Raw genomic sequence first — 21459 nt, 5'->3', positions numbered from 1 at the left:
GTTCTAGTCTCTCCTCAGGAGTGATGCCTTTCACCCTGGTATCATCTCAATGGATCTGTTCTGCACCATCTCCATGACTTATGTGTCCTTCCAAGGATAAAATGCCAAAAACTGCACACAATGGATTACCCAGGTGTAGGAAATATTGCGTGAACTTGCGTGAGCCAGCGCCCATATCCGTAAAGGAACCCATTAGATTTTACTCTCATAATATTCGCACTGTCATCTAACCAGTGATTTATATAGGGTTTATGTTTGTACCCTCTCTCCCTATTTAGAAAAAAAATCACTTGCATGTCAACTCTAACTCAGTTGGCCACACTCCCATCTCTGATTCAGAATGTTGTTGGTTCTAGTCCCACTTTGGAGTCTTAAATCTAGGCTGATGATTTAGAAGTGCTACCTTTCAGATGAGCCATTGAACGGAGGCCCGATCAGCACTCTCAGTTGAATGAAAAGATGCCATGGCGCTCTCTGAAGAAGGGCAGAGGTGTTGTCCCTGGTGCCCTGGCCAACTTTTATGCCTCAACCATCATCACAAGTAAATAGATTACCTGGTCAATATCTCATTTGTGGGAACACGCTGTGTACAAAATGTCAGCTGAGTTTACTATACCGCAACAGTGACTATTCTTCAGAAGTTGGTAAAATGTTGAAATGTGCTAAGTTTGTGAAAGACTCTGGAAGTTCTTGTTGGTCTGCCCTCTCACTTATAAATAAATGTGTATCTTTTAAACTTTTACTCCTCTCTTCCTTTTAAGATTTCACTCTTTAGTGTGCATGTCCTCCCAATATTGCTCCTTCCAAAATATGTCATCTTGTATTACTCCACATTAAATTTCATTGGGCATCTGTCTGTCAGGTATACTAATCCAGAGGTTCCCATCCTTATTGCTAAACTCCTTTCAGCGATCAGTCAAAGTGCAGTGGACACAGAATAATTAAATAACTTCACTGACAGTAAATCTGTGGGTCTCTTCCCATCAGATCATGGACATTGAATCCTGACAGTGCCGAAGGACACCATTCGGCCCATCGAGTCTACACCAACCTTCCAATAGAGCAATCTTAACCGGGTCCGCCCTAACCCAGTAACCCCACATATTCACCCTGCTAATCCACCTAACTTGCTCATCTTGGGACACTAAGGGGCAATTTAGCTTGGCCAATCTACCTAAACTGCAAGGGGGCAATTCTCCCAGCCCGCTGCGCTGCTGTAGCATGCAGCGGGCTGGGAGGCATAAGCGGAGGCCACGTAGCGGGCTTCCTGCTAGGTGCCACGGTCTTCACATGTCTGCCCACTGGATTTCCAGCGTTGTCAGCTCGGCGCCAGAAATCGGCACGGAGCTGACTTAATTATTTAAAATGACATTTCAATCTCAATAACCAGCCCGGGACTGAAGTCTCCGGGTCCGCTAGCCTCTCCCCAGCTGGTGGCCTGACCCTGCTGGAAAGAAGGGGGGCCATGGAGGGTGACAGATCGGTGCATGTGCAGTGACCCACTCAGTACTATGCTGCCGGCTTCTCCAGTGGGAATAGACTGACACCCACTGATTTTTATCGAGATTCACACTTGGGCTCTCTGTGATGCACAGAGTGTGGGAGATTCATTTTTAAAATCCTGCTGCAAAAACCAGCGGGATTTACTCCAGTTTTTATGCAAATACTGCAATTAGAATTTTTTTCGGAGAATTCCACCCCATATCTTTGGACAGTGGGAGGAAACTGGAGCACCCAGAGAAAGTCCATGTAGACATGAGGAGAATGTGCAAACTCCGCACAGTCACCCAAGGCCAGCATTGCTAACCACTGTGCCACGGTGCAACTATGAGTTGATGCCAGAAATTCTTGGCTCCAATGTTCCTGGCGCATCATGATTTGCGCAGCCTGAGCGCCAGAAAGATGTTCCCAGAAGCCGGCCTGGCATTACTGGGAATAGTTGATGGGGGGGGTGGGGAGGGAGTGCAACTCACTTCCTCCCAGCTGTGCAGGGCTAAGCACAGGAGGAATCAGCCCCAGTGTGTCTGAACAGCACATTTGTATTTATTTATGTAGGAAGCAATTCTCTGTACATTAACACTAGCAGTTTTCCCTGAGTAATTCAAGTGCGTTTTCCTTAAGTAATGACTGATGTGTTAAACGGCATTTATTATGTGAAAGATTGATGCAATTCTGTGGAGTAAAAGATTGCATTTTTGTTTGCTTGTGCCTTGGCATTTCCAGTTTTATACTTCCATTTTTTTTTACGTGGTGCTACTTCTCTGCCATCACCTCCTCAAACACTAATTTCAATGTGCAGGTGACATCTCTAACAATATCACCTACCCCCACAACAGCTACAGAAAAATGAGATCATGTACATTTCGTACTCATCATACTTAAAGTAACATTTGTGCCCACTGACCTTTGTAGCAAAGTAATTAAAGGTAATGGGGGCTGACGTTACTTATCATAGAATCCCTATCGAGCAGAAGGAGGCCATTCGGGCCCCTCAAACTTGCACCAACAACAATCCCACCCAGGCCCTATCCCCGTAACCCCGCATATTTACTCTGCTGATCAACATGGCACTAAGGGCAAATTTAGCATGGCCAATCAACCTAACCCATACATCTTTGGAGTGTGGGAGGTATTACGTCAACGATAATTCTCAAAAGTTCCTGATAGTTGAGTGTTGAGTCTATGCGGAGACTTTTGATCCCTGGAATGTACTTTCAGCTAATTATTGCCCTCTACCATCAAACAACTGTATATGATTGCCTGATGAAGACAGATGCAGGAGTTGCTTTGAGGCCTTCTGCAGTTAAATAGCCTGCTCAGACTCAAAGGGATTGCATTTCTTTATTCTCTGAAATTAAACAGGCAACAACTTTTACCCAGACCAGAATGACGATATTTTAAACTGCCTATCTGTGAAGCAAAATAGCAGTTTTCAACTTCAGAAATACCAACACTGATTTCTGTGACAATATTTGGGATAATTTGCATGGTATTGTGCCTCTCTTGATACTTTCTTTTGCAGATTTGGCATCAGACCATGAGCCAAGCCTTCAGGTCATTGCCACTTGGCAAAAAGAGACTGGTGTTAATTCAAAAGAGCAGAAATATTGAAAGGTGTGGATGAATGTTTCACCTGGCTTTCATCCACTCGTCAATCCTCTCTTTCTGAGCCCATCAGCCAGTCCAGAATTGACGAGGATCAGAGTTGTGGAACTTGCCAAAACAATGGACATCCACAATGATATTGTTGTACACTGTGTACCACCTGCACTTCAATACAGTGGAAGGCTTTCTTGTTGAAGTTGATGTGAACATTCTTGCCAGACACAAGGTGTGAGAACAGCTATGGAACCCAAGACATTGACATAAGTCAGCCATTTTTAAGATGTTTCTTTGGCTCCCTTTTGAGGTTGGGATGTAGGTTTATTGAGATGTCCTTTACAAGCAATGTCTGAAAAGATGCCTTTCAATGTTGCAGACTAACAGAGGTCCACTGTTGTTCTAGTGGCTACTTGAAGGTGAGCAATGTTCACTGATATTGGGGACATGGAATTGTACTCCAACTATTTTTTCTTAGATTATTAGTTTGTTAAATCCACTGCTGTATTTAGAAGGTGGTGATGCAAATGAGGCATGTGATATTCCAGCCAGGTGCACTGAACATCACTGGCCCCTCGAGACCAACTTATCAGTGCTTGACCTTAAGATTCACAACTTTATTTTAAAATATCTCCAAGGCCTTGAGCCTCCATCTCCACACCTTCCCCCCCCTGCCCCCGCCAATCCTGCAGGAACTCAGCCTCTTCCAACACTGGCAGCTTGAGCATCCTTCAATTCCTTCACCTCACATCTGCAGGCTTCGCCTTCAGCCATTGAGGCCCTAAACTCTGGAATTCCCTCCCTAAACCTTTCCGCCTCTGCACATCTCTCTCCTCCTCAAAGACATTCCTTAAAACTGACCTCTGTGCTTACATCTTCTTTGGCTCAGTGTCAATTTTTGACTGCTTGTATTTCCGTGAAGTGCATTAGGATGCCTTCTACACTAAAGGCATTATATAAATACATGTTGTTGGAAATGTAGAGAGGGCTGACATAGGAACAGAGACTGCCATCTGTTAGGTGAAGCAGAGCAACTGAACTTTGGGGCGGCACGGTAGCGCAGTGGTTAGCACTGCTGCTTCACAGCTCCAGGGTCCCGGGTTCGATTCCCGGCTTGGGTCACTGTCTGTGTCGAGTTTGCACATTCTCCTCGTGTCTGCGTGGGTTTCCTCCGGGTGCTCCGGTTTCCTCCCACAGTCCAAAGATGTGCGGGTTAGGTTGATTGGCCAGGTTAAAAATTGCCCCTTAGAATCCTAAGATGCGTAGGTTAGAGGGATTAGTGGCTAAATATATGGGGGTAGGGCCTGGGTGGGATTGTGGTCGGTGCAGACTCGATGGGCCGAATGGCCTCCTTCTGCACTGTAGGGTTTCTATGATTTCTATTTCTATGAACTGCCTCTGCTTGCCTCATCCCAGGCAGTGAAGTGGTTTTCTAATCAGTGGCCCTGTGTAGACCTTCCCACCAATTAAAGATCATACATCCCTCAGTTAAATGATACCTTTCAAATAATTACATGCTTTGAAGCTGAAATGGCTGAAGTCGAGATCACCCTGTAAAATAAAGCCAAGAAACTGGACTGCAAAAAAAAACTGAACATCATTAATCTCCCAAAGCAAAAAGGTTTCAGACCATCTCATAAAACCAACAGAAATGTTTCTTGACTATGGATACATCAAAATTATCAGCCATTTTGAAATTGGCAGCTATTTTATCCTGTGTATCTAACTCCTTTCAGCAGAGCGTAACTAAAAGCAGTGAGGAAATTAGAGACAGTAAAATCACTTTCTTTTTTGGGACTAGAATCTGAAGTGTGCTGAAATCCTTCATTTATAAAGACACAAATTACATGGGAACACATGCAATACATCTAAGAATTCAGAATGCAAAATGTACATCAATGGCAGTAAAGCAATGTCCTCTGGTTATGAAAGGCATGACATAAAAGTGAGCCTTTATTTCATCTATCTTTCAAACTGACTCAAAGTGTGCCAACATATCACAAAGTATACTGGTTTGAAATTAATCCCACTATTTAAAATATAAGAACTTGGGGTGCTCAGCATTTGGGATGCAGTCGAAATGTGTGACAAGTGCAGCCATCACCAACTTCTCTATTCATCAATAAGTTCAATTCTAAAATACTGTAACTCTTCTAATGGCTTTGTGTTAAGTCTTTTCATGCTTTAATGATCCATAGAGGCTCAGTGGATTCAAGGCTATCGTGCTGCTCCGAGCTGAACTCAAATATGGAAGTAGCAGAGATAGTGCAGTTTGCTTCAGCACTGCAGGACTAAGGAAGGGGGCAAAGAATTAACCAGAATTTCCATTCATGAGTTATTATCCGTTGATTCCTGTTGGAACATGTTAAGCGATGGATCTCTACTGGATGCAGTCAAATAGCTTGCTGACATTTACTATCAAGATTCATGTAATCAAACAGAGAGTCGTACAGTGCAGAAAAGGCCCTTCAGCCCATCAAGTCTACACAAACAGTAACTACCACTAAAGTCATGTATAGAGGGCAGTATCTTTAAGGCAGTGAGTGATTGCAGAGGGAAATAAGGGGGCAGGAAGTTATCAGCAATACTATCCTGAGGAAACATTTTTTTATCAGACTTTAAAAAGTAGAAAAAAATTAAAGGGAGAACCTTATTGGGGAATTAAAGTATTAAATGGCTCAGATAAACTAAAACTATAAAGTAACTTCAAGGTAAATCATAGTGGGCCAGAAGACTTGTATAATAAATTTCAAAAATTATAATACACGATAAAAAAGATGTGCACTTGTAGGGAAACAAATGCCCCTCAATCATTTTGAATGATCAAGCAGGCCAGGTAGTAAAGTTAAAGACATTGGCCTGGATGTTTGAGTCAACAATGTAGGAATGGCACCTGCCATTCGTCACACTTACCAACACACTGTTCATGGGCTTTTGAGTGGCAACTTATGGCAATTAGAAATACTTTTCAGCATGCTGCCCTCCACAGGTGCCATCTACATCAACTGAGGTGTGTGTGGGTGAACTTGGCATACCCAGCATGGCTATTCAAACATTCAGATTGAAGAATCCTCACTGAGACATACATGAATGAATTTTCCCAGCTCTGTGCAGATGGGGTTTGGAGAAGAGTTGGGAGTGGGTCGGTGGTGGAGGTGCTTGTACAATGCATGGAGATTTGCTCCCCGACACATTTCGGCCTTCCAGCGACTTTCCCGGGTCGAATATGAGACTGCACATTTGTAAAATGTCAGAGAGGTTGTTCGGTAGTAATTATGGCTCTTCACATAGTTAAAAATTTACTTTTGCCTGAATACATCTGCCCTTTTTTTTCTGGTTTGTTTAGTGGGTACTTAGTGGAAAGTTACCACAACCTCATGCCATTCATGAATTTTCATGACAAATTTCTTAGCGAGGTACTGGTATAGTGAAGCAAATAGAGCAGCAACTTTTGGATTTTGACTATGCCAGTGTGGATTCCAGATGTTACCGTCCAATATTCTCCCAAATATGGGTAAGTAATGACACTTCTTCATATTCCGAAGTTCACGATGAACATTGAGCATGAGACTGAGTGAGTTAGATGGTTAAAGAGTCAGGACAATGAGTCAAGTGATCTTTTCTTGTCCTTGACTGTCTCTTCATTTTGTGTTAATGACTCTCAATGGATATTTCTTGCTCATTCTATTGAGACATTATAGTCCCATTATCTGCATAAACAAGCTGCCCAGAACTCCATATTGGGCACATGTCTGTTGTTTGTTCATTGGTGCTGACAGACAGAAAGTGTTTCAGGCTCCAGGATTTTTTGTTTCATATTTTTTAATCAGCCTTTGAATAATTAATTATATTTTTGTGTCTTTCAAAACGTTCTAACAGAAATGCCTTTCTGTAAACTTCATGTACTGAATAGTGCTATGAAGAAATATAGGAGGAATATTCTGTGCATCTGTGGCTTATTCTCTTTCTCTTTTCTTGCTTTTGTCCCTTCCTTCCTGGTGGCATTTGCCCCTTCCTTAAGGTACGAATCAAAGGGCAGTAGTTCTGGTGCCTCGCCCAAGTGACCGATATTCATGGGCGTTGTTACTGTTAGGGTAGCAGGTCTTTCAGCATGGAATGCATCATAACCAAGAATCCATCCCTTATTTGACACTTAAACAAAAAACATTTATCAAAATTGAGGGCAGGGTTGGGGCAGCCGTGTTGGTGGGTTATCATTTGTTTGAGATTGGGGGCAGGATCTCTGTCCAAGTTTCCCTTCTTTAACCAAGGTGCTGAAGACCAATTGTTGTGTCCCACTGGGCACCCCTGCTGAGATCAACTGACTCACCATAACTTGGAGGACAAACCTTATCTGTAGGAGTCTGCCAGCTGACAAAGCTCTCTGAGCCTTCAGGGGGAGCTTAAGTTAATCTTAATTACAAATTTCCACCAAGTAAATAGGTGCTATTGTAAACGGCATCAGCAGTTGTTCCTGTACTGTTTGATGCTTTTGGCAACCAAATCTGAGGAGAAGCAGATTTTAAACCAGAATTTTCTGCTGACTCCTCCTCACATCGTCTGACTGCCTCAGGATAAGCAGACAGCTTTTGCCTCAAAGGTAAGCTGTTGAAACTTCTCTCATCATTCAGTTATATATTTGATTTTATTCCCTGCTTTTTCACCCTGACTTCTTTACCCACCCTCTGCATCCAAGTTGGTAGATTCATGCTCTCCCTCTCTGGCACTGTCAAGAGCCCCTGTCATAACTAAAAGGAGATATGTTGAGAGTGGCTTGGGTATAACTCCCCTCCAATGCCCAACTGTCCCCCTCTATTCTTATGCTGTCCCAAATATGATCCATACCCAATTAAATATTACAAAATCAAACAAAAGTTTATGTAATAGTTAATCTTACTTCTCTGTATTGCATTAATTTTTAAATCTCTGTGGCTCACTACAGGCTATGTTGAATGTGTGCATGAACATATTCTGAATCTATAATAGTTTCCTCTCCAACACCAGTGAATGAATACAGTGTAATTTAATCTTTGAGTTAGCCGAAAAAGCATTACTGCTTCTATCATAGCAAAACACTAGAAATGTGTAGCAGCTTTCTTGGCACCTGAAAAAAAGAGACAAGGGTGTCTTTCACAGAAAGGTCTTTATCTCAAATGGTAAGCTTTTATCATGTTGACCGATTTGTCTATTTCCACCATTTACTGGTCGTGAAAGCCTTTGTATTAATATTGTGCCTTTCATGATTTCAGGATGACATGAAGCTCTTTACAACCTATTGTAGTACAAGGTATCACAACAAGGAAGCCTTGAATCACAATGGTGATTTATTGAAGGAAAGTTAAAATTCTACACAAACAAGCTCAGTACAGATACAGGTTTAGTCTCACTGACTCCCGGGCTCACACTGAAGGTTCCATCCTACCAGCATCCACGCCCTAACACCTGATAGGGGATGGTCCGCATGCTTCTTTCTGATAGCCCCCAGGAGCATCATGTGACGCACGACCAACTTCCTCTGAAAGGGGCCACGCTACCACATTTCTCCCTCCTAAGTTCCCTCACAATCATACAAACAAAAACTCTTATAAACAGACATACACGGTCAAAACAGAATCTTCAGAAAGAGAGTCATTCGGCCAAGTTCCCAAAGTCAATAGTTCTGGGGACTTCCGGACTCTTGTGGAGCATTGCAACTCCACAACCAGGTTCTGCAAGCTGGGGGTATCAGAGTCTACAATAGTGATAGGTGGGGTAACAGATTCTGATGTTGAACTAGGGCCGGTGCCCTCTTCCTCTGCTCTCACTGATAGTTGGGATTCTCCTTGAGGAACACTAGATTCTGCTAGCACCAGCTTAGCTGCAGAGACACTGGACTCTATTAGAGTCCTGGCAACTGGTGCTGGAAGCTGCAGCTCCCCGCCTTCTGATGTGATTGATATGCTTCAGCACTTTGCGGCCCTGCAGGTTAATGCTATAAGATACTGGGCTGGACTTGCATACTTGTCTTCCCAGATACCCAAGCTGCACCCCCTCCCCCCTGAAAATTCCAGAGGCCAAGTCATTCAGGTCAAATGACTTGTCTCCCCTAGCTGAATCATGATACTCCTTCTGTGACGCTTGCTTAACCTCAACACGCCCCGTCAACTTTAGGAGAACGAGGTCAAGGCAGGTTCTTAGGAGTCAATCCGTCAACAGTTTAACCGGTGTAATCCCGTGGTAGCATTGAAATGGTGGGTGTAGAGGGCGGTGGGGGAGATTGTGTTATATGAGAGCAGAAAATAGACTAACTAGAGTGGCAGTGATCTGTTGGATTGTTTCCACATCGATGCCTTAAATGTTGGCACTGCCCTTTCTGTCAAACTATTGGAGGTGGGGTGGTATGGGGCCATGCTTATGTGTTGGATGCCGTTCATTTCGACAAAGCGCTGGAAGTCTTTGGCTGTGAAAGTGATGCCATTGTCAGAAATGGTTAGTTTGCCATGTATTACGGAAAATTGTCACAGTTTGTCTACAGTGGCTGACCATGTCGTGGAATGCATGATTTACACATTGAGCCACTTTGAGTGGGCATCCAACAGGATCAAAAACATCATCCACATGAAAAGGCCAGCAAAATCAATGTGAGCATTGTCCAAGGGCGGCCGAACCACTCCCAGGGGTGTAGGTTTGCTGCGGGCAGAAGGGTCTGTAGCATTTGACAATGTTGACAAGAGTTGACCACTCCTTCTATCTCTTTGTCAATCTCAGGCCACCAACTGTAGCTCCTGGTCAACATCTTCATCACGGTTTGCCCAGGATGTGTGCTGTGCAGCTCCTGAAGGAGTGGCTATCACCCCAGCGGTGGGACTGTTACTTGGCTCCCCCACAAAAGCTGATCTTCGCAGCTGATTTTATCCCGACGCTGCCAATAGGGCTTACTCAGATTTGTCAAAATGCCGGTCAAAACCAATTTTTTCACTTTCAAAAGGACTGGATCCATCCGATGAAATGAGCAGAAAATTCAAAGGAAGAATGATCTCCTGTGGAACAGGAGGTAATGATACCGTTTGTGGAAGTGGGAGCCGACTTAGATCATCAGCATTAGAGAGTGTGTCCCTGGCCTGTGTTGGAAAGTGCAGCTGTAAAGCAGCCAAAAGTAAGGCCCATCTTTGTACTCAGTAGTGGCGATTGGCGGGATTGGTTTATCTTTGCGGAATAGCCCTAGTAATGGCTTGTTGTCCAAAATAATGGTGAAATGGCGGCTATAAACATATTGGTGGAATTTCTTGACAGCAAGTATAACTGCCAGTCTCTCTCTATCAATCTGTGAATACTTTCTTTCGGCATCAGACAAGTTCCTGGAAGCAAAAGTGACAGGCTTCTCTATGCCATGTACAATCTTATGACAAAATATGGCTCCTATTGCCAAAAGGTGATGGATCACACAACACTACTATCTCCTTCCCTGGGTCAAAGTAGGTAAGTAAGCTAGATGATTGTAGGGCCAGTTTTACTTGGTCAAAGATTTTCCTCTGAGAATCTTCCCATTGCCAACATTGATGTGTTTTAGAAGTCTGTGCGAGAGTGCCAAAATGGCCGACAGGTTGGGTACAAAATGGCCATAATAATTGACCATCCCGAAGAAGGACTTCAGCTCCTGTTACATTCTTCGATGCAGGCACCCCTTTTAATGGAAAGGAGGTAGTAGTGACATGTGATACATCACCTTATGGCACGGGGCCATATTTTCCCAAAAGATAGTAAATGGCACGGAGCAGCCTGTCACTTTTCCATCCACTCTGAATCCTAACAACGTGACCTCATTGGCCTGAAAAGTACATTTTTCTCTTTTCGAGTGGACACCAGCTCTTTTGAATCTTTTGAGAACTTCCTCCAAATCAGCCCTTTACTCAACGGGTGACCTCCCGTTATTTGGGCAGCTCTGTTCATGGTCAGCTTGTAACTGCCATAAATCCTTGTGGTGCAATCTGGTTTTAGCACTGAGACTATTGGAGCAGCCCTCATGGAGAATTGTACTGGTTTGATTATCCTTAGGTCTTCCAATTGCTTCAACTCCAGCCCAACTTTTTGATGTAGGGCATATGGGACAGACCAGGTTGTAAAAAATGTTGGCGTTGATGGAGGGGTCACAGAAATTTTGGGCTAAACTCCTCGTGTGCACCCCAACTCTCTCTCTCTGAAAGACTTCTTTATATTTACACAAGAGTTCCCGGAAAACGCCATCTGTTATGTTGAATATTTCCCGCCAATTCAACTTGATTTGCTTCAAACAGTCTCCTCCCATAAGACTAGGCCTCTGTCCTTTCACTACCATCTGCTGAGCAGTGCAGACTGGTGTTGGTAAGACACTGGTGTTGACGTTGTGTCCATCCAACTTTGTTGTGGTATTGCTGAGCCTCATGGGTTTCAGACCTCCCTGTAAATACTTATAGGTTTGTTCACCAACTCCCCTGGCCAAAGTGCCCATATCGACCTCCATAGTCAATGGATACCCATTAACCATAAGGGCAATTTCGATTGGGAGGTGTTTTATTAAACTCGACAATGTTAAGATTATAAATCTTGGACTTCCCTTTCAAATCTTCCTCAATCTTGTTCACTGGAGTCATCGTTTTTTTTCTGGAAACTAGGCGCCATCAGTCTGACTCTGCATCTGGCTTGTATGTGTCCCTTCCAATTACATCTGAAGCAAATGAACTCCTTATATTTGCATCTGTCTTGGGGATGGTTTCCCCCACCATGGGTGGCACAGTGGTTAGCACTGCTGCCTCACAGTGTCAGGGACTTGGGTTCAATTCCGGCCTCGGGTCACTGTCTGTGTGGAGCTTGCACATTCTCCTCATGTCTGCGTGGGTTTCCTCTGGGTGCTCCAGTTTCCTCCCACAGTCCAAAAATGTGTGGGTTAGGTTGATTGGCCATGTTAAAGTGACACTTAGTGTGAGGGGGATTAGCAGGATAAATGTGTGGGTTTATGGGAATAGGGCCTGGGTGGGATAGTGGTCAGTACAGGCTTGATGGGCCAAATGGCTTTGTTCTGTACTGTAGTGATTCTATGATAATACTCATCAAAACCTTGTGGCTGATGACTTCTGTTCCTTTTCTCGGGCTCCACTGGGCCCTCACTGCTGGTATTTTGAGCGGCCGCTGTTTCCCATTAAATTTTGTCCACCACGCCTGCACAGCAACAGCTCTCTGTTCAGTGCTTTCAGTCACTTGAGCCAATTCAACCACTTTATCGAGGGCTATATTATTTTCTGCCAGCAGCAGCTTTTGAATTTTCAAACTGTTGATACCACATACAAGATGATTACATAACATATCACTTAAGGATGGGCCAAACTCACAGTGTTCGGCCATTTGGTGAAGTCTGGTGACAAAAGCAGAAACTGTCTCCCCTTTGCCCCTAATGCTGAGTGGAATTTATACCGCTGCATAATAATGGAGGGTCAGGGATTGTAGTGGTCCCTTACTAGTGCGACTAGCTGGTCGAAGCGTTTTGTATCTGGTGCCTCCGGAGATGTAAGACTTGTTACGAGGTTGCATGTTTGAGGGCCGCAAACCGTGAGTAAAATAACTTGCTGCTTTTCTTCGGAAGTTATTTCATTGGCTGCGAAAACATATCAAAGCCTTGCAATGTACTGGCCCCAATTTTCAACCTCCAATCAAACAGATCGATTTTCCCAAACAATGGCAAAGCTACTCGACTGTGGTTGTCTTAACGACTTCTTACCTTCCTTGCAGGTTTTTTTACCCTCACCCTTCCCCTTTCAGATATTGACATCCTAGCAACTGTTTTCGGATTTATTCTCATTGCCAATTTAGTAATGCAAGGTATCACGACAAAGAAGCCTTGAATCACAACAGTGATTTATTGAAGGAAAGTTAAAACTATCTTCAAACAAGCTCAGGACAGATACAGGTCTAGTTCCACTGATTCCTGGGCTCTCACTGAAGGTTTCCTCCAAATAGGACACACATTCTAAAATCCAATAGGCAACGGTTAGCGCGCTTCTTTCTGATAGGCCCCAGGAGGGTCATGTGACTGATGAACAACCTCTCCTTAAAGGGGCCACGCTACTACACAACCAATCAAGTTTTTTGGATGAATAGCATTGTTGTAATGGAGGAAATGTTACAGCCAATTTGAGCACAACAGGCTCTGACAAAGAGAACTGCAATTTTGACCAGTTAATCTATCTCTTAGTGCTGTTGGCTGGAGGATAGCTATGAACACAACACAGAGAATTCCCCTGCTCTTCTTTGAAAAATACTATGGGATCTTATAGTTCTCCTCCTGGGCAAAGCTCTGCCAATTTACAAAATAATTCTCAATATGTTTAAAGGGCACAGACATGTGTCAGAGAGTATGTAGGATTGAGCAAGAGGATTGATCTTCAATGTTAAATGGAGCTATGAGCATTGACTGCATGATCTTGAAAGATGATGGTGAAGGGGTGACCTCAGCAAGCTAAATTATACAGCTAAAATTAATGTGGAATATTACCCCAAAGAAAGTTGAAGCAGAGGACACATTCAAATTATTGAAAAGTAAATTTAAACTGGACATTAGGAATAAAAATTCTTTACGTGACCCCTGAACACATTAAACATTCATGATCTGTCAGTGAAACGGCTTGGCAGATGATAGAAAGCAATGATTGGAGTTCCTGTATTTGGGTAGTGGAAGGAAATGTAGGACTGAATGAAAGAGGTTTGCTTCTTAAGTGATCAGTGCTAAATGGGACAAGCACTTTCAGTTGAATGCAGTGCTTCTTGTCCTGAGGCTGAATCCATTGGTATAAGTGCTGCCCTCACAGGGACTGCTGGGTACTACAGCATCAACACTGGACAGCCAATCAACTTTCCCAATTCCTTAGCATAAATCATTTGTGTCACTGACATTTATTGACTGAAACACTGTGAGTGGGTGATATATAAAACAAAAAACTATGTTTCATTTCCACGTAGGTTAATCTGCTGTGACTTGCTAGCGGTTATAATATAAACAGGAGTTATCCATGTTTGAAATGCAAACATTGTTCGTGCTGGATCAGAGGATGCAGTGGAAGTTTGGGAGAGAAATTGGGAGAGATAGTGAGGTGTTTCTTTTGTTGATTCCTGGGAAATTTGGCCGAATCAGAAGAAATGGAAGCTAGGAACAAGAGTAGGCCATTCAGTAGCGTGAGCCTGTACCACCATCTGTTAGATCACAGCTGATTTCTACCTCACCTCCATTTATCCACCTTTGCTTCATATCCGTTGATAACCTAAACTAATAAAGAATCTATTGATCTCAATCTTGAAAATATAAATCAATACATATTCCATAGCCTTTCAGAGAGTTCCAGATTTCTACTGCTTTTCGATGTTAAGCTGCATAGCTTGCTGTTACCCGGTTAGTCACCTAGTTTCTCCCTGCTTCCTTTTTCAATAATGGAGTGACACTTCGGTCTTCCAAATGAAAGATGAAATTCTTGAATCTAGAGAGCTTTGGAAAATTATGACAAATGCATATGTATATATAATACACCTATTTCTCTTTCTGGGGAACCATCAGAAGTCTGTCTATCATTCTTCATCACCTCACCATTACTTACATTCAATCCACTAAGTTCCATCTCTTAATTTATCTTAGGTTCCCTTGTACCACTTTTTTTTCCCTCTGCTGTGAAAACAGATACGCAGGCTGCTATTTTCGAGGAAATGACAAATTGGAGAGAGACAACCAATGCCTCACACGCTTACAACCACACACGCAGTCTTACTCTTGGCTACGACTTTGACCATGTGGCATTTCTTTCTCTATGACAGCCAGTATTTATTAACATGTGGGACATATTGGGAATGATTCCACTCAGCTGGAATGTCTAAAATGTAAATGCTATCGACCACTTTCTTAAAATAAATTTCATAGCCCAGCTTGGATTGTAGGACCTCTTCCAGAGTAAATTGTACTGAAATCCATTGGGATACCACATGTAGTTTCAGTCCCCTTTGGCAGTGGAGGGGGTCAGTTAGCCAGGTTCCCCACTCCTGCAGTAATCTTTGCTGGATAGAGATACCAGTGAACTTCGGTGGCAATGATTTTCTTTGGCAATATTTTAAATAAATGGAACGAGACTTCCTAAGGGCAGTATTTGTACTGAAATCATAAATGCATTCAAGCGGAATATGCTTATAATTTTGCTAGAAAAGTCAACTTGAGAAAACCTTGTCTTTATTTAGGATGCCATCACACATAGTGAAAGGAAGCAATCTTCCCCACAGCTAAGGACAGTGATGGGATGCTTCTCTCTCAGCTTTTCACAAACGTTGATCTGTGAACTTTAACTTTGTCATCAATTTTTTAATGCACGTTTAAATTTGTATTCCGGCTCCACCACCACTCACCGCAGCCCCCCCCCCCCCCCCCCCCGCCCACCTCCCAACCCCGCAACCAGTTTTATATTCATCGCTGTGGGGTGGGTGAGATGTTCAAGTTCTAAGACTCTTTGCCGGTGACTCAGTGATAGCAGCATCATCTCAGAATCAGAAGATTATTGGTTCAATTTTCCATTCCAGAGACTTGGCTGGCAATCTAATACAATACTGAGGGGTTACTGCTTGAGGGAAAAGTGGTAAATCAAGACCAATTCTGCCCTCTCAGGTGGATGTAAATGATCCCGTGCCTCTATTTTGAGGAAGGGCAGGGGTATTCTCCCCGGTATACTGGCCAATATTTTCCCTTCAATCAGTGAAACAGATTTTCTTTTAATTTATCACGTTGCTGTTTGTGGGAGCTTGCAGCGTGCAAATTGGCTGGCGTGGGATTACAAACACTACCGCAAAGTACTTCATTGACAGTTAAGTATGTTGGGAAGCCCTGAAGTCATGAAAGGTGTGATTTAAATGTTCTCTCTTTTTCCTTTGGACAGAGAACATTGGCAGGCGATTCCATCACAGTGGCATCACAGCTAAGCGCTATGTTAATTGTTCTCATCCAATATCTACACACACACACAGGCACATACGGATACACATGCACACACATGTACAACATCTGTTCACACAGACACCCATGTACAGGAATGCACGCACACATGCATGCACACACTTGCATATGCACACGCTCAGACATACACATGTATGTGCATACATGCACACACATGCACATACATGTGCATACATGCACACACAAACACATGTACATGCATACACCGCACATGCATGTACATGTGCAAACAAAACACACATGCACACACACGCATGGTGTCTGTTTGCACTGTTTGAGAACAGATATCCACTCCATCTGACGAAGGAGCTGTGCTCCGAAAGCTTATGGTATTTGCTACCAAATAAACCTGTTGGACTTTAACCTGGTGTTGTGAGACTTCTTACTGTACACACACACACACACAGACATGCATTAATACACACGCATGCCCACGCATGCCCACACATGCACAGGCACATACACAGGCACACATGCACAGGCACACATGCACAAGCATGTGCATACATATACATGCGCACAGACATGCACACTTACATACACACACCACCATTGTCAGGTCCACACAAATTAAGAACATTCTAGACATCAGACTTGGAAAGGGCTGGAAATATTTTGAAAGTTTCATCACAAAGTCTTCAACCATCTCACCCTCTCAGTCAGCCTTTTTCCTCCCACCTCCAATATTTTTAAAATATAACACTTTGAAACAACATACAACCTTTTGTTTTAATCACTCAATGATATTTCTCCTGGGTCGCTCACAACAATGTTCAGGAGGAGATTATACTTCAATTCACGGAGACTCCTGGACATTCCGGGGTTGGGGGGGGGGGCAGTTGTTGGAAACCCCAGATCTGGAACATGCGCAGTTAATATAACAGTCTCATGCCTGGTAGTGTCCACTGAAGCCATCACTACATGTCTTCATTGAATCAAGCTTACAAGATAAACCTAGCACATCGTAACATTGCAATGTTTTTTTTTTAACTTGGGTGAGGATGAATGCTGAAGTACTTGAGCTGTCAATAACAGACGACTCTTTGCACTTGGCCAGAAATGTTTGTTTTCCATCCCATCCGTTCTGCCAACTGATTTCCTGTAATCCTCACTAAAGAATTGCAAAGCGGGATTGAAAGAATGTACAGAATCAGGGGGAAAAGAAAACATATTAACCTTGTTACATATTAAATTAAGAAACTTCTACTGGAGGCCTGAAAGGATTACACACTAATCCTGAAAGTGATATATTACTTCTCTCACTTATTAGCTGTGCAGCTTCAGTGTAAAAGAAATAACCAACACTTCCACTGACTTTTCCTGTGCAGCTTCTTAATTTCTTTTATTTTGTTCTATTTCTTTGCAGGTCTTCCTCAGTTATGTGGTGCTCACCAAAGGAGGCAACTCCTCCCAGCCCTCTAACTTTGGTACTGCTGATTGAGAAATGAGGCTGATTAAGGTGACTTGCATTCTGACCCTCTAGGGAGATAGTGAGCCTCTGTGGATGCTCTCTCCTCCTCTCCGAATGTACTGCTGACATTTCCCAGGTGCATTGTTCCATCGCATTGTATGATCAGAGGGTACCTCTGGGAATCCCAATGATTTCCACTTTTCCCGGCTTTGGGGAAGTCTGACTCTCCCAAGTGAATTAGAGAATGATAAATCATTATGCCCCAGGCCATTCGGCCCATTAAGTCAATGGCAGTGTTCACTGAATGAGAAGCACTCACAAAAGTCGTTGTTTGGGTCACCGTGAACTCAGATGATGTTAGTGGACTTAGTCATCAACTGAAGAACAGAAAGACAGTGTTGGTTTTTTACATACATCATCATGGCACTGCATTTACCTCCTGCAAGCCAGAGAAATTTTCAGTGAATGATAGTGTTTTTTTAAACACAGTACAAAACTGTTGATGTCAGAAGAATCACTACGCCCACAGCTGCTATGGAAAAATACCTCTGCCCCAAGCCTAATGTATCGGCCCTTTGAACAGGCAAAGGGGGCAAACTTGCACCCACGTTCGGTGTTACTGAGAACAGCCACACGGGTACAAAATCTTGCGAGAGTCAGGAAATGAGATTTTCACCAGCGAGATCTCATTTCCTGATTTTTCCTGCCCCTCACTGGTAACGCAGCAAAGGAGAATTAATTAAAAATTAAAGCTACATTATAACAGTTTAATGGATTTACATATTATTAAAGGGCCTACATGCCCCTCCCTGAATATTCAAACCTTGTCGACATCACATCAACGAGGTTCACAACAGCTTTAGGAAGATGGAAACTGTCAAGATGTTCCTACCGGGGTTGCCAGGGTCACTATAGCCCCTGGGTAGGAAAGGGGGCATACCTGGGCTCTGGCCCTGGCATAGTTGCTAGCATTGTCCCCTGGCAGTGCCAACCTGTGCCAGAGGACGGTAAGAGGTCTCACAACACCAGGTTAAAGTCCAACAGGTTTATTTGGTAGCAAATACCATAAGCTTTCGGAGCACTGCTCCTTCGTCAGATGGAGTGGAAATCTGCTCTCAAACAGTGCACAGACACAGGGACGGCGCCAGGGGTAGGCCCTCTGGGGAGCCCAATGGATTGGATGTGGGTGGGTTCCCGTTATGTGTGGTGGGAGGGCAGAGCACCAAAGCCTTTGAAGGGAGGACTTGACAGCGATCAAGGGAGCAGTCAAAGTAAGGGGGGACTTGCAGTGACAGGGGAGAGGGTGGGAATTGTGCATTGTTGGGGTTGAGCATTGGTGGGGGGAGCTTGCAGTCACTTGGGGAGAGTGAGCATTGGAGGTAGCGGTGGCAATACTGCCACGATAGTTATGGGGGTGGGGAGAGCCTCCTACGATTGTGTGATGATGGGGAAAACCTTCAATACCTTTGTGGTGGTGTGTGTGTGTGTGGTTCGGGGGGTGGGGTGGGTGTGCTGGGGAAGTTTCAGGTCAGTTCTGTTCGGGGTGCCCTTTAAAGATGGCTCCCGATGTCTGTATCAGACCCCGTCAGACTGACGGTGTAAACCACACCCCCTGTTTCTCTCTGCCAGAATGCCAGAAAATCGGGCCTGAAATGTTAGCAGTGCACCTGGAGAGATACAAGCCAGTTTTCTGTCAGACTCTGACACTCCTTGACAATTCTGCTCAAATTGCTGTCAAGGTCCAGCCTGGTTTAGTAATGTGGCTCTGAAGGGGTGTAACACATGGGCGGCTGTGTAATAATTAACCAATCTCAGGGTCAAAATCCTGGAACACTCTACCTCATAACACTATCATAGCACTTTCATCACACAGAATGCCTGGGTTTCACAAGAAAGTCCCTCACCTCCTTAGGATGACTAGGGATGTGCTGTAAAAGTGTGGTCTGCCAGCGACTCCAGGAATGAACACATGAAAAATAAACTGGCAAAATATCCTTACACTGAGGTCTTTACATGGGGAACAAGCCGCAGAAAAAACTACTTCCAGCCTCTACCAAAATTGTTGTTGAACACATACACCTTCAGGCATCAGTGTTACAGTCTTCTTGCTGCAGAGGCTGATGTGATTTTTCTGCTGGAGATTTAGGCAATGGCCTTTGATTCACCTTTGGGTTCATTCTGATTGGAATGTGCACAATATTGGCTTGTGTACCCTCGAGTAGGAGGGATCAAGGAGTCACCCTGTTAAAAACATCCGACAGTGTAAACTTGGAGAAATCATTTCCTCTGATGGGAAATCGAGAATAGTGGGGTGGGAGGGACACAATCTTAAAATTAGTGTGAGGTCACTCAGGAGTGGGAATCAGGTGGGAAGTGCCTTTTCCCACCTGCCCAAGTCTCCATTTTCTTTTATGAGTGAACAGTAAATACTGACGGCCTAGTGGAGTGTTAAAGCCTGTCGTACCTGCAATCTTACATCCACTCACCACTAAACCAGAAGTGGGTGAGTGATTGCTGGCCCACCGGACAATTGATGTTTTAAACTTTGTGGCCTCCTTTCCTGATTATCAACTCAAATCTGCTGAAATCAGGGACTCGGTTACCCATTTAAGAGCTTTGCTACATATTAACAGCATTTCAGCAACCTAATAATAATATTAGGTTGAAGAGAGGTTGTAAATCCTAACCTTGCTGATCAAACAAAACTTCAGATCTTTCACATTATCTGCAAAATGCAGCAGAGTCACAAGCACTCCACTCTGCCCCTTAAAGAAAGCTTTTTGGCATTTAAATATATTCTGAGGTTGGACCTGAAACTTGTATGAATACAGCCACTTCTGATATAAAGCCCAAGTAAACCATTAATATGGTCTATTGTGGTCATATGGTGCTGTGGTACACATGAGGGAGTGGGGCCTACATTTCTCTCTGCCCACGTTGCCTGCAAGGTGAGCTCCTACATGAAGCTGGTTAATATTTTTGAGGTGAAAGAGAGAGCTAGTGATGACTCAGAAGGTTCTTTATTCTCCAAAAATATACTTTATTTATAAAACGTATATGACTATTCAAAGTTGACATCACAAACCAAATCAGTTTTTTTTTCCAATGCTGTATGTTCCTTGTGACATTTACAATTAGCAATCAATATTTACGATATTCATTACATTGAAATATATAGCCCAGGACTTTGTCCGTTTCCAACCCTTCATTGCACCAAATGGCTGAAAGACCTTGGATAGTGAGTGGCCTTTCCCCATTGCGCCTCTGCAGTAATTAACCCAGGCTTTGCTGCGTTCCTTCAGCATGTAGCTCTGAACCTTGGAAAGTGCCAGTGTGCAGCACTCAGTCATGGACAACTCTTTGCATCAGAAAACCAGCAGGTTTCAGGCAGACCAAAGAGCGTCTTTCACCGATTTAATGGTCTCCTGGCCGCAATTGATGTTTCTCTTGGTGTGTGTCCCTGGGAACGAGAAACAGAAGCTAAATCAATACACACTGTTCTCATGCACCCCCTAGTGGGTAGTTGTAGCAATGGCCTTGGAGAAGGTGAAATGTCCCAACTTGCTTCAAGACATGCGTCTGTGACGCCCAAGAGGAAGGAAGAACAGGACAAAGATAAATATAGGGTGATTAAATGGCTGGCAGCGAGTTTCACTGCCTTCACTCACTTGAGGAGTGATGTTGATGTCACAAAATGGGACTGTTCTCTCAGCCCCCAGTCTGGATATTCTGAGCATCCAAGTTGTTTCAGTGGTGACTGTGTGCTAACACCTTCCTTTTTTGATTCATGAACATCACTGCTATGAGTGAAAGAATAGTACTGATGTCGTGCCACTGATGTAATGACTGATTATCCAATAACGCAGTGGAATTTAAAATCATTCTGGCACCATATGCCACATGCACAGACAATAAGAAATAAAGCAACTCCCTGAAGAGCTCTGCTGATTTTAAAAGG

The sequence above is a fragment of the Mustelus asterias genome, chromosome 3 (genome assembly GCF_964213995.1).
Source record: "Mustelus asterias chromosome 3, sMusAst1.hap1.1, whole genome shotgun sequence".
NCBI classification, from domain to species: Eukaryota; Metazoa; Chordata; class Chondrichthyes; order Carcharhiniformes; family Triakidae; genus Mustelus; species Mustelus asterias.
This window is presented reverse-complemented; position numbering follows the sequence as displayed.